This window comes from Neocloeon triangulifer, unplaced genomic scaffold, assembly GCF_031216515.1.
Source record: "Neocloeon triangulifer isolate White Clay Creek 2 clone unplaced genomic scaffold, ASM3121651v1 ptg000014l, whole genome shotgun sequence".
Taxonomy (NCBI): domain Eukaryota; kingdom Metazoa; phylum Arthropoda; class Insecta; order Ephemeroptera; family Baetidae; genus Neocloeon; species Neocloeon triangulifer.
In genome coordinates, this window is record NW_026775556.1 from 15,098,281 (window position 1) to 15,113,664 (window position 15,384).

The 15,384-nt window shown below is 36.0% G+C and overlaps 1 protein-coding gene across 2 annotated transcripts in view; it reads left to right on the forward strand.

The window, feature by feature from the left end:
• The window catches only part of LOC132200670 (disheveled-associated activator of morphogenesis 1), a 54,898-nt gene that overhangs the window by 6,558 nt on the left and 32,956 nt on the right, over positions 1-15,384 (forward strand). Inside the window, exon 1 of one of the 2 annotated variants that reach the window (XM_059626320.1) lies at positions 10,152-10,252. The exons of the other annotated variant lie outside the window; for it this stretch is intronic. The gene's annotated coding sequence lies outside the window, so the exon portion shown is untranslated. Of the gene's footprint in view, positions 1-10,151; positions 10,253-15,384 lie in introns of those variants that run through there. 2 annotated transcript variants of the gene reach the window in all.

Consider the following 15,384-nt stretch of genomic DNA (forward strand, 5'->3'; position numbering starts at 1 on the left):
TCACATTAGTGTATTAATTTCACTTTTATTTATAATGTAAATCAACGCCTATGCTTTTAGGGTCGTTATCATTTGAGCTGGTGGAAAAATAATATTTTTTTACCTTTTTGAGCTTTCTATGATGTCTGTGGTAAGATGCAAGAATTTAATTTATAATTATACTTTTTTGATAAATTTTAAATATCTATTTAAATTATTTATCGAATCTGTTGTAAACAATAGTCAATTTGAACAGCATGCAAGATTTTGTTATAAAAAAACTACATTAAAATTAAAATTTTTTGTTATTCTTATTTTTATTTAGTTCAAAGAATAAAAGTGCAAAGGGATTTCTTAGCTGTAGGAGAGGGGAATAATTCCATAAACTTGAATATCGTGTGCGTTATCTTGCGTGAAATCCAGCAGCTCTCCCGACCATATAAAAATCAAGTGCAACTCAAACACGTGTGCTGCATGGAAAGTTAACGCACAGCACATTTCACCCCTTCCCTTTTATGGCGTGCAGGGTGCGATATATCTTGAAAAACAACAGAGCTTCTGCTCTCGGAAGGCAACAAATCTGCAGCTTCCTGGCGCGTACGTCTCTCATATCACATTGCAGGCCCACGCAAACAATGGCCCACATTATGAAAACGCCTGGGCGTTCGAGGGTCCGTGCGCGGGGAAGTCACTCGCACGAATTTGAATGGGGACTCGAGGGGACCTTCTTCGAAAGAGAGCAGGCAATTAAAACACCCTCCCGCGCAACATAAATTGCCCTCCGCATGAAACGAAAGAGAGATCCTCGTGTGTCGCGTGTGCAACTTCCTATTTCATGCGAGTTGAGGTCGGTCGCGTCCCTCGCATTGCGCCAAGCATCGCATGACTCCTTTCACAATTGACGACGGCCGTGTGGTATGGTCGAATCACAAGGATTTAATTTCAATTAGTTGCAATTGATAATTGGTGCATTTAACTTCATTTTTTATTGAAACAGTATAATTATAATTTAGAGAAGTGGAATTTGTTGACAAATATTTAAGCAGTACGTTTATTATTTTTTCCTTTTTCTTTCCGCTCCATTAAATCATGCAAAATTAAAACGTAAATAGAAATGAATCGAGAAATTATCAAAATCTAAAAACTGCATGATGCTCCAGTTGAGAGGTTCGCGTGTTAAAATATTTCATAACTTCTTTTAATCACTAATTCAATTCAGCATTATATATTATGTAATTGACATTTACATTGAAAGAAGCAGAGAAAGAACTTGATTGGCTTCATCTTATTTCCTTAGCGCATTATATACTATAGACTATAGATAATTCAACAATTTGCAAGCACAGCTCCTTTCCTAACGGTAAATGAGAACAAATTCCATTGGATCTTCATTTGTTTAATTTAATACTTCATCAAATCGATCTTAATTTCGTTAAAACAGTGAGATGATAATTAAATAAATCATTCAAAGTAATGAAAACAAAAATCTATATATTTTTTAACTCCGCAGAAAAGTTTTGAAATTTTAATTAAATCAGCCATTAAAATAATGTTCTCCTTTTCTTTTAACATAATAATAAAAAAAATTACACACGCCGAGAGAGATGTATTGATTTTTACTTGATTCAATTTTTACTTCTAATGAATCATTTAATGAAATTAATATCCTCCCCTGCAAAGAATAAAATAATGTTTATACCAAATTTTTTATTTGTCATCTTTTTTTGCAAAAACTTAAGCAAGAGATGATGCAATTGAAATGGCTGCGGCCACCGCAGATTTAATCAAAACAACATGCACGTGTGCGGTCCAGCGGCTTGTTGGCATCTGTCAATTAATTTACATCCGATATCGTTAGTTTTAATCTAATTCCACAATCATTCTCAATGTCTCACAATGCCCTCAGATCAGATTCGTAAGCTTGGCCGATTTGACACGGGCCATGGGCCTCATAGCTGTCCCTTTCGGACGTTTGCATGGAACCGATGTGTGTCGTCCAGATGTTCGTGCCTATCAGAAAAGAAAGGTTGTGCATTGTGCAGCCAATCAATAGAGTTCATTTCCCTGTTGGCATTATGTTTACGTCCTTGGCGCGGCCGGCGGCGAAAATGCTGTTCCGCTCATGTTTGGTCACGTTCTGCTCCCAAAATACCACTATTGAACCACATTCTTGTTTTTTTGGTGCACCATCTGTGGAAGTGAAAAGAGAAAAGAGGAATAAATAATGAAACAGGAAGACGGAGACATCAAAAGACTTATTCAATGTGTGGAAAAAGTTTCTTAAATTGCTGCAAATTTTTTTTTCAATTATTCACATTTTATAACACACACGAGCTCATTTCAAATGTTATTTTTATTAATTGTAATAAACCTAAAAATTTAATCAGTTTAGTTAAATGCCATAATGCTCATCGGTAAAATCAGGAGCGTTAATAAAATGGAAATTTAAAAAGGATCGTTAAAATAATTTCCCACAATCTCTTCTTATAAGAAGATGTTGAAAATGCTGTTTGAAAACCTGTTCAAAAACCTCAACTGGTCTTATTGAATTTCAGTTCTTTGCATATATTAATTAATTATTTAGCTCAGGGAGAAATTTTTGTACTAGCTGCTGTTTTGACTTGGTTAACTCCCACTTTACCTGGGCTATGACCACCCAAATTTTCAAGTTTTAACCTATCATTATCTCTTGACAGCTACAAGTTCATTTTTATATATTCTCTATAGCTCTAACTCTGCTCTTGGCACACATCAAATACTATATTTTTATTTAGCTTCTTTGCAATGCTTATGATGGAAGATAAATTGTAATGGGATACTAATCTCGTTCCAGCACTGATAAATAATTCTCTTTAGCTTAGCTCGCGTTTCTTTGTTGGTGCCAGGGACTCATGCATCTCTGGTATGATCACGAGAAATTAGCACAATCGTGCTGATTATAATCTCATAAGTCAGCTGAGCATACGCGTCGCCCGTCCGTCCGGCCGCCCTTCGAGGGACGCACGCAGTTTGTAATCGGCTCCACTTGGCGTCTCTCAATCCTGGATCTCATTTAATAAATATTTATGCAACTGGCAGGATCGGATGACACGCGCTTCGTTGCTCAATAACCGGAGGGAAAAATGATTGAACGCATTAAGCTGTGCAGCACTCTTTTCATGCATTACATGCTCTGCAACGAGAAAGTAGATCAAATTTCAATATTAATAATAAAAGAGCGTATTTTACAATTTGCAGAAGCAATAATTGAATCTTGATAAAAAAATTTAAAATTTAAAAATAAATTCAGCATTATTAATTTCAAAAAATATTATTTAAATATTTGCCTAAATATTAATAGCTGATTTTTTTAAATCTTTTCAGGGACAGGGATTCAATCATATAAATATTTTATCTATTTTCTGTTTTAATCGCTTTATTCTCAATTATAACATATCAAGTTGAAAGAAAGAGAGATAGAAACCTTGTTTATCCAGATCTTGTTTAATGTCAACCGCTTTTCGCGTCCATTGATATATTATGCACTTTAACTGCACAATCACTTTGTTACGAAGGCACACCGCAAGCTAGTCCTCCGCTTGTCCTTATGCCCGCGATTTCTCATCAGGTGGATTGAGAGAAATCTCGACTTGCACCGGCGGTGCTCATTGTCCGCATGCACTTCCTCTCGCTCCTGCAAACCGCGCTGATTGAACAATCAATTGGATATAATTGACTCAGCACTCTTGCACCACCTTTTTACAAATTTATCAAAATGACATTTAGGTAGAAAATGTTTTAAATGTTATACCTGTTTTTGGACCGCTTCTCCTAGTTTGACCTTTTTGCGGAAAAGCTTTTTGGCTTGACTTTTCCTTATATCCTTGATCCAACGTTGGTTCAAATGTTTTTGTTTGAAGAGGTCAAACACAAAAATCGGGAGTAGGCAATTTCCTTCCAGCTGGAAATGCTATTTCCTTCCGAAGCCTTAAAGAACTTGGGTGGCACCGATTATTAGTATTGAAGCATGAATTGAATCGTTTTACAAGGAGAGCTCTTGAAAAATGCTTACTGTGTAAGATGACGAGGCTGATTTTTAATCGTCCGTGTCTGGAACAACCCTTATACATATAATAAACATATATATCTAATTAAAATTCTTTTAATATCCAATGGTATTTTTACAGCTTAGAAACAAAGAGGGAAATATTTAAATGAATTATTTACCACTATAGTTTTCTCTCGCAGAGAGTAAAGAGTTCTTTTTTTTTAGAAAAGTCGTAAAATGCGATCTGAAGCTGCATCTTCTGTTTATAGCATCTCTGCAGCCTAGTTTGAAAAACAGTTTCTCATCCTCCATTTAATTGTGACTCCCCCTTTCTACAATCTACGTCGGACAATCTTGATAAATCGTTTGCATTTCTTTTGTTTCTTCCCGCCTCACTGTCAGACGCGAGCAAAGAGAAGCCGCCACTCTGATGATTTCGTTCAAAATGCCAGACAGCTGTAGAAACTACAACAAAAAGTGTCAGGGTTCTAATATAATTGCGTGCAAATAAATGAGAAAATAACAAGGAAAAAAACGCACCACTTTATGTATATTTGCATAACTTGCGGTTTCCAATGTGTTTGCAGAGGCGTTACTTTATCGCCTGTTGGGCACCACTTTCGCGCCCGAGGCCCACACGCTAGTCAAAAAGTTTAAACACCTCGGATCGACGGCGTTATATTTTCACGGTCTCTTGTGTTTCCACAAAAAGTCGGCGTGTGCGGCTCGCGCATTCCTTAGTCTTGTTCCGTGTCGGTTTTATTTACTTTTCGCAGGACCAGTCTATCACCCACCAACCGGCAAACTAGCTCCTTCTGTATGGCGAAAATGAAGTGTCACCGCGCCTTTTATTTCAATTGTCTAGCGCCGACGCGCGGTATATATTTCATTGCCAGCACGTCCAACACACAATTGCAAACTTTTCGGAGGCCCTCTCCATGAGTAGCAAAACTTTTCTCCTTACTCATTTTCTTAGAAGTTAACTTTTTCATGAAAGAGAAAAAAACGTGCTTATTTTGTCACCTGAGAGATAAATGCATTAGCTTGAAGGTTTTCTGTCAACAATGGAAAAAAATGGAATTTACTGGCAATTTTTGCATGATTTTTTTTTTTTGTATTTTTCTTGAAAAAGATTACAATTATATATTGGAAAACAAAAATATTGTTCACAATGCTGAAATTACGCTTTCAGTATTTAAAGAACCAATAGAAATATAACAAAAACTAAATCAAATCTCCTAAATAATTAATTTTTCTCCTATGAACTTCATTTTTTTTTAAACCATAATTATTTTTGATGCAAATAATCTTGTATTTTATAGGTAAAACAAAGTTGTCTTTTGCAAGATAAGTTTGAGCTTTCTTATTAATTTTCTTTTCAGCACATGTGAAAATATAAATTACCTTGCAAAGTGTGCTTTACTCTCTAATTAGTTATTTCTAGAGAGGAATTTGAAATGAGAGAATCCCTCATTAAGCTACTGCTAATTTCATTGCTCGCCATTCCCCAGAGACTTCTTTCAAAGCGTAAGGAGCTTTACAGTCGTCAACTCGACGTCAGCCGCAACCGAAACCGCAGGGACGTAGATGGCCGCATTAATCACGTCTCGCCCCCGAGGTCATGTAAATGCAGAAATACCTGCCCTTTTCTCCTTTGTTAAAACAAGCAAGCAGCGGCGCCAGCATGAGTAAAAGTGACACCTCTCTGCGCCCCAAACTAGTTTTTTTTTTTTTGCAACACCGACGGAGAATGAATAAAAAATATGCGAGCCCCCTTGTTCTTGCCTCTCATCTCCCGACCAAAATTTTACCTGAGAGAGTCGTTTGCATAAGTACGGCGCCTCTCCACTTGCCCGTACCAAAGCGACCCAGAGCCAAGAGGAAATTCCGCGTCGACCGCGAAATTTCTTCATTATTTTTTTTCCAAACGTGCAGCCTTAGATGTACACTTATGCTTTCTGCGTGGTCGATTTCGTGGCAGGCAGACGACAAAGCACAAAGTATCAAGTTGGTTTTAGCTGCCGCCGGATTCTTTTTCTTGCGCCAACATAGGAGATAAAATCTCTTTACTGTTGGTACACACATGACACTCAAACTGTCCTATCTCTGGTCCATTGTTACGCGTGCACATGGCACTCCTTCATTCTGGGAGTAATGCGCGCCCGTGTTTGTCATTTTAATGGAGCGTCTTCGCAGCTGCTGGGATTGACACACGCTGCTGTTTTTGCCACTTAAGCTCTGATTAAACATTCCAGAGGAAAAATTGCAGTGGCGCCTGGTAGGATTTAATGGCGAGAAAAGCAAAACAGAAAAACAATTACTACATCGATGGTACAATTATTTATAATTTAAATTTCTTTAAATTTATATTTAAAATTTGTTTATATTCTGAAGTATATAAATTTAAAATATTATTTGAGCTTGATGCTTTTTTTTTATCTGACAAAAGCGGAACGAAAATAATGAATGGGAAAATTTTTAATTTAATTGAAGGGCACCCGATTTTTTTTAATGCGTCAGTGGCGAAACCTTTACCATTACCGCATTTGTTTGCTTGTCATTACGTGGCTAAACGTTCATCCATCAGCAGCCCGGTGCAATTACATAAATTACTCCTAATGAGGCATATAGGTGCCATAAAGAGTTAACCACACACCCAGCATCTCTTTGAAGAAAAATTGATGGATCGATGGCGTCTAGCTCTCGCGTCAGTCTTGATCCTTGAATATGAACATATATTATTATAATTCACCGACTTGCTTCAAGTCGGCACATATTTTGCGAGCCGAGCGGCCTTGATCTGGCACCGACCGTGCTTAATCACCGGCAATTCAACCGCCTCTTTTATGATCCTCCGGCCAGATAATTTTGCCATGCATGATTTTCGTGGCTCTGCAGATTTTTCGGCGGAAGAACGCGACGCATCGATAATTGGGATAATTTTGTGGGCGACGTGAGACGCTTTTGAAACTTGACGAGTTGCGTGGCTCGCGTGATCTGAATTCTGAATTAAAAAAAAAAAAAACTAGCTGGTCCAGTAATTTGGATGACTGTGAGATTCCAGCACAATTACTGCAGATTCTTCTAACTTTCTTGTTAATATATCATTAATACAAAACCCAATTACAAAAAAAATAATGAAATAAAATAAATAATATTTAGTTTTGAAACAGAAATTAACTTATCTTTTTCATTAGAAAATTAAAAATAAAAAACAATTAAATTTATTCATCATTTTAAAAAAAATATCAGCTTTTTGCCTCTCATAAATTTTGCTTAGCAATCATGCACTTAAATTAAGAATATTGTCAGAAATTATTTAATAAATGATATTAAATACAAAATTTCATTGCTTCGTTTAATTCACAAATAATAGAGAGCTTTGAAATTAATCAAACAGACTGTCGCAGGCGCCAGGATTGACAGCGGAAATTCAGCTCAAGTAGCTCAACCCTTTCCATTTACCTTTTGTCACATGTTAACCCATCACATTATACCAAATTTGGCTCTGCAATCAATCTTTGCGCGTTCTCCAACGATCAGAATGAGCCTTTTTGGCCATTTGCATCACAATGAGACAGGCTGCGTGCGATACAAATATGACGAGAGAGAGAGAGCAAGTTATTTGCTGTACAATTTTTATATCCAAGAGAGCACTCCCATTTCGCGTGCGTGTATGTTATTCCGCAGACGCCACCGCGTATCTGGTTCTACCTGTTGGTGCAGCAGAATGATCAGCAGCGTGAGATGACATTGCTGGATCTGCTGAAAAAGAGTCGACCAGCTTCCAAGGCCACGACCGAGGAACAATGCAGTATTATTATATCATTGCAGGTCCATTTTCAGGCCTTGGCCTTTGTGCGCATTTCTTTATGCTTCTGTGGGCATAAAATTTATTCTGATGATATATGCAAGTAAGGTGCAAACTGTGAACCAGATTGAAAGTTTTTCTTTTGTAAAATATGCAAAATATCGTTGCAAAAATCAAAACATTTACATCATTATTGTACTTTTTATACAGAGTTGATATATCAGATTTTGAAAATTAATGATAGTCAAAGTCTGATAAAAAAAAGTAAAATAAATATGAACAAAAAAAGAGTGGCTAGTTTTTATGATATTCACTCAAGCTAATTCTGATTAAATAGATTGCGGCAAAATTATTTAATTACAAAGAAAATTATTATAGTTTACATTTAATATAAAAACTTAATTATCATTTATCAAAACGTTGACTTATGAAAATTGAGGAATTTTGGTAAAATTTATCATTCAAAATTCAAAATTTAGAATTTTAAATAATGATTTCCTTCTAACCAGATCATCCGTACAGTAGAGAAATTTTATCAACTTCCGCATTATTATATTACTGTGTCCCTAATGAAGAGTATGAAAGGGCATAGCAAAAATACCTAAATTTAATTAGCATCATCAAACGATTAGTGCCTTTTGATAAGCGAGTTTGGTCGCAGACAATGCACACAGCAGGCAGTGTGTTTTGTTTGGTTGTTTGTTGTGTTCCAGTGGTGTGCCTTTTGCCAAATTAAAACGTGACGCAGTTTGGTACGCATGGGTGTGTCCGCGCGCACGTATCGCCGTTCATTGCGTTTTGATAGCAGCCGGGGGCTAATGCACCGACGAAAGAAGCCGTGCACGGATATTATACGCGAGAAGTTTGACCAAATAAACACACACGTTGCCTGTACCCAAGAGGACAGAGAGGAAATCGGCGGGGCGGGAAGTGAATCAGCTGACGTGAATAAAAGACGGGTGCAGATCTACAACCTTTTACGAGCACAAAATTTTAATTTGAAATGCCAGATGAGCTTAATTTTTGATTAACTTAAGAAAAATGCATTATATGTTTAATGAGTATTAATTATTCAATTTAAATTAGTTTTGGAAAGTTTAAATAATTAATTTTTTCGTATTAAAAATTAAATTTCAATGATCTGCAAACACATCAATAATTCAGAGGAAGCTAGAATTTAACACTATAATTAATAATAAAAAATGGCATAATATGAACTTATTTTATAATATATCATGGTTGGTATTTGGTTTTATTACATAATTTGCTATTGTTTTACTTATGATTTTGGGCTGTGTAATAATCACATCCTTATAGAATGGTTCATATTTTTATTTTTAATGTCAATATTTATTTACTTCATCAACTTCAAGTATAGTAAATGGTATCAGATTTCTGCAGCTTTCATTTTTTTTTTTTTGCCACAGAAAGTGAAGGCAACGAAGGGGTTGAGTAATTGCGTAAACGCACGTGCACTTTTGCTTTTTCAGCCGAAACACTAACAATCGGTGGAGCAGCTGCGAGCTATATTAGACCGCCGCGTGCATTATACGCGTGCTGCGTCGCTTATTCTGCCATTATTGGCGAAAATAATTGCTGCCCTCGGCTGCTCTTTGTGCGAGAGCCTTTTTCATGCGATATAATTGATGGTGATTCTTCATGCGTAAAACGCACCGGCGGGGTCTATGTGTAATTAAATCAATTTGCGAGATATATTTAGGGGCCTGGCACAGACTGCTGGAGGGGCTACTTATTAATCGCTTCAATACATCCGTGTGTACGATGAAAAGGCTAATAATAACCAATTTACACATCTGGCGGGAATAAGACATTTATCTTCCTGGCAAAGTAGCTTAAATTTTGCGTCCGGCGCTAAATTTACTGCAGCCGAGCGCTACAAATAACCTCTCTGTTGTGAAAAAATACACGTCGGACGACCACGTGATTTGATGCCTCACACGCGTAAATATTTTTCTTTTTAATAGACTTTCGCTCTTATTTACATTATATGACGTTCAGATATTTTTAAAATAAAACAAATGGTTCGAATAACAGTTCATAAAATTTCAGACTAGGCCACAGTTAAGCTACATAAATTTATAATTTGGAATTAGCAATTATACTTTTTTCTTATAAAGCATTTAAATTTGAGCCCGTATTTCATACAAATAATAGCAGCTGATGCGGAGTGTGCCATATCGCATATCACTCCAACTCACTTCCACGCACAGCATTGGCCTCTCCCTCTTCGATATACAGAGGAAATAAAATCGGACGAACAGCTGCATGATACGCTCATGCAGCAGTTTGAGTCCCGGAATTGCTGCCGATGGATGTGTGCACATCGGAATTGTGGATGGCATATCAAAAGGAATCATCAACCTCTGTGATCCTCTCGGCCTTTATTATTATTGATTGATATTAAATTTTATCAAGTGAGTAAGCATTTTTGTTATTTACAAGAAACACAAAATGTTAAATAAAATTAAATATTTATCAAAATTTTAAAATTACACCAAAAACTGAAAATAGAATACTTTACTAATGAGTCAAGAAATCGCAATTTGTTAATATATTTATAAAATAAAAAATAGCATTTGTAAATAATTTTTTTTTATTAAAAAGATTTTACCAATACCATAAATAAAATTTATAATTTTTTTGCCATTTTATATAAATTTTTAATACGTAATGATAAACTTGAGAAAGAAAATACAAAATCTTCTGTTTAAAAGATTTTTTATTTGCAAAACTTTAAAAAATAAATATTGAAATCTACAGAAGGTGTTTCTGATATAAAACATCCAATTAAAATATTAAATTGTCAATCAGCATTCTGGAAATCAATTTCATAAAATTATATTCTCAATACTGCAAAATTAATTATATTTAATAAATCTATAATTTTTTCATCTGTATCGCACATAATTATCATATTATGTGATTCATTTACTTAATAGTGGTTTAACATAAAAATTTATTTGATTGAGGAGCATTGCATAGCAGCGCTGTATGTTTATGAATTCCGTAAACCAAAATTGAAACGGGTGGACATTGACTTTGGCCACAAATATGGAGACTGTTGCAAGCACTTGCCGCCGCGTTAGTTCCACTGCGCGTGCATTCAGTTTGTATTTTGATGCGTTAAATTAGATGCACAAGTCGTGCTGAATAATTTTGTAGCTCCCATAGCGCACCAAATCTAAAAAGGGTTTCCGTCCAACGCGCTTGCAGCACACAACACTTTGCCTCCTTTGTGTTTTTTTTTCTTTCTTTTTCTTTTCATTTCATTCTTTTCTCTCTCTCCGGTGGTCCTCTGATTTCAACCATTATTATTGTAATTCTCCTCCTTTTAAACGACCAGCAAAGGGTTAGGCGATGTAATAATAAGCAGAGGGAGTGGTCCCCTTTTATTTTCTTTTGATTTTCCTCCAGCGCGCGGATCAAAGGGTCGTCGTCAGGGGCTGCTTTTTATATTATTTATTATTAGCGAGAGAGGAGAAAGACGCACACACACATGTACACTCTCTTGTCTCGTATAATAAAATGCCCTTTGACAAAGTGGACCCAGCAGCATGAATACAACATTATTTTTATGTGTGTTTAGTCTCGGCCTGCAACAGGAAGCTATGCGCGCCGCAGCGGTTTCTGTGAAACTCTCATGTAAAAGCCCCACATAGGACCCTCGGCATGAGAAATTAGGCCTTTCGGTCCCTTTCATCGCTCTTGGTGCACCTGATACTTTTGCGGAGTTTTTTTTACCCAAAACCACAGACGCATAGATTTCACGTTGGTGGCGATCTTATAAAGTGATTGCTGATAATTTTAGAATTTATATGTATGATGTATTTGGGCAGTAATTACCTAACGATAATATCAATAAACTTTGCAACTTAAGTGATATCATATAGGATAATTCAAATGTCTTGGAATACATCAACTCATAATTATTAAGAAAAAAACACCCTTACATTCATTTGAATTCAAATCTAAATCCAACAAGGATCGATTCTTGAATGATCACCATCTTTAATTATGCTATATGACTATGAACTGGCTCTTCCCATGGTTTGTGTCCAATGTATCTTAAGCCAATAAACGCTTGAAATAATACTTAAATAATTAGATTTATCTAAAATACTTCACTTTATATAAATAGTATTTTAATTATAAAAGATAATTAAATAACAACTTCAAATTGTGATATAAATTTACTTTGGTCATTATTTATTTAAATCTTTTATTTATTTAATTATTTTTTATTTATATTATTTTTTATCTTAAATAAAATTTGAATGCATTACGTAACAATACTTGTTACCACTTTAAATTAAGAAAACAAATATTTATAAGACATTGGCAAATATTTAGGACAGGTATAATATGAATAAAAAATCCCTAAATATTTCGTAGGTTTGGATTTCTCAGAGAGAATGAAAAATAATGGTAAATTACAAATTTTCATTGTGCAAATACATCATCCAAATTCACTATAACTAATTTCTTCATAATTACAAATGGTATAGATTATAATTTTATGGATTGTTGAGAACAACTCTTTTCAATTGCAGTGTTGATCAAAATTTACATTTAGTCTACAAAAATTTATTTACCTGACCTGATCTTTATAATTTTTCTCTTGTGTTATCACATAGGAAAGCGTGACACTTTTATTTGTCTCATAAATTGAGCGAATGAGTCAGCTGCTGCGGACAGGGGACCTCCTGGCCAGCGAAAGTTCAGGGGTGGAGGTGGGGGCGGTGTAAAATTATCGCTGCCCGCGATGTGCTGATATCTGGCCAAGTGTAAAAATTAGCTTTTCACGACACCACATGCACAGAGGGCTTTAATGGTCTCATTCATCAGAACCGGCACGAGAGCGAGAATTAGGAGGCCGTGCAAGGGCGATATTATAACTGCGTATAACATAATACGCACCTAAGCCCGGCTGTTTTTTTTCTGTCGTGAGTGAATAAGAATCATCCCCTGTTTGAAATACGAGCAGCTGTCATTCCAGGATTAACGCATGCGAACCAACGCGGCTTATTGGCTTTTCTATGAAATTAAGTTTAAAAAATTATGGTTTAAAAAAATCAGTTTTCCGAAACAACAAATTTTCTCACCATATTAACGGTAAATTTAGGGGGGAAAACAATAACTTATCATTAAACTAACTCGGGCTACAATTGATTAAAATTCAAAAGAAATGACTTCCGTGCAAAAATAAACCTCACTCGCGACGGACGTCAGAGAGGGTCGAGTTAATCTGCACACGCCGCGCGGCTAAAACTCTAATCACAGTCGGGTGCCGGCGGCTGCGAGTTTATTTTCTTTGGTTCTCGCATGCAGACATCGCGGCTGGAGTAACAGGGCTAAATTTATTTTGGAGTGCTCGCGGGGTGACAGACCTGCTTTGCTTGCTGTTTTTGCTCTCCCCGTCAAATGTGAGAGCCGAGCTTCTCCCTCACTCTCATCTCTGGCACGCATCATAAAACCTTATGGGGAAAGATGATCAGCCAAAAAAAAAAGAACTAGCTAACAGAAATAGATATCCATCAACTCACAATAAAGCAGCGGACGACCCTAGCCACTTATTTGTTTGGATTTTGGAATTTGTTTAATCACGAATGTTTATAAAAAGTAAATTTATGAATTTGCTCAATATCAAGAACAGAGGTGATTAAAATCGAATATGTATATTTGATAAATATTAATAGAAAAAAAGCTCATGTTAAAAAAAAATAGTTCTCGTCGGTTCTTATTTGCTTTTCATTGTAGGCTTCATTCGGAAATTTATTAAGAAAATTCAGTTGAGCATAAGAACAATTTATAATCAAATAATACAAATTTGTTCCAAAAAGAAAACTTTGCATAAATAAATTTGAACTATCCATTAAAATTAACTTACTTCAAAGAGCCCGCTTTAAAGTTTACACTGGTTTACACGTGAGTCAGCGCCTCTGCCCCACTGCTTGTGAGAAAATCATAAATCTTTCAGTTGAGCAAAAATATTTTGCACGCAAAAGCTTGCAAACTTCCTCTCTCGTCGCAATTCAAAGGCGCCTTGTGCGTCTGGCGCCGAGAGGAACGCGAAATCAACACAACAAAGTCGACGAGTTATACATTTCGAAGAAAATATGTGGCAGTTTTCTCTCTTTCATCTCCAGCGGCTGCAGTCAGTCGTCGCTGTGCTGCGGAGAAAGCATAAAAGTCACGCGTTTGTGGCCTGGCGACAAACTCTGTGGCACACACAGAGCGTACACAGTTCGGCCACGAGAGAAAATAAAAAGCGAAGAGCAAAAACGGGCGCCGACTGTTTGGCATCTGCGCTGCCGGTTTGTCATTTTTCATTTCGGCGCGCCAAGGGAGCCGAGCTGTGTTTTTACACGCTTTACTGGCTTGACGATTGAGGCGTGCAGTTTTCTCAATGGGAATACTAACAGGGCCGGTTGTAAACTATGAAAATTTATTGTCACAAGCTGTTCGCTAATTGCCGTAAAAGCTGTTTGTTTACTGCAGCATTGTAGTTTAAAAACATTATGTTTCAATTATAATTTTTAATAATATTAAACAAAAAGTACGGTTTTATGTTAAAAAAGTTATTAATCAAATTTTAATATATTATTTTTATTTAAATTAATAACATTTCAATTAACTTTTACTTCTTCATAAAGAGAATTAATTAATTTTTGTAACATTTTACATGATTTGTAAATGAAATATTTAAAACCTACGTTCCAGAGGTTTGAGGTTATTTTAGAACATTTAAATGTAATGCTGTTGGCTGCTAAATAATTCATTAAATTTTGATTTTGCAGGATTATAACTCCACAAATAATGCAACAAAATAACAAGTATATGCAATTATGTAAATCAAATAATTTTCTTTATTTATTAAATCGTTATTACCATAATGCATAAAAAAAACTAATTTTTCAAAAGCAATGAGTAAAATGTGCTTGAAGGTGACTTTAACTGTCAACACCCTCCAACAAAGTACTTTTTCTTCACGCACTATTCTCCCAACGTAATGTAGACGAATTTTACACTCGCGTTCACGCCTTCAAAAGGAGAGCACACTTGAACGAACGCTAGCGCAGCCGTCTCATTTGAAATATATATATTTTACCGCTTTTTACTTTTACAAGCGCCAATTCATAACATTTTCGCAGCAGCTTTTACAAAAACGACCCCACGCATGCTGCAGCGGCCGATACGTCTTGGCGTGACGGGTCACTGAGGTCGCGAATATCGCTCGCTTGGGGCGGCAAAAAAGCGTGAGTGACTCATATTTTACTTGTCATCGAAGTGGCGAACTTGAGTTATGACGCACCAGGGTCAGAGGTGTTGGTCTAGAATGGAATATTGGATAATGGACCTCGGAGCTGCTGAGTGCTCGGGGTGCCAATTTAATGTGTGGATGGCTCGTTACTGTCGCGCAATTAACAAAAGCGGAAAGTGCTCTTGTAGAAATTAATGGATTTATGTTGTTTGCCAATAATTATATTTTCCTGCAGGTAAAACACGCGTGAAAAAACCTTCTGTTTTTTTTTTCAGTAAAAATTGC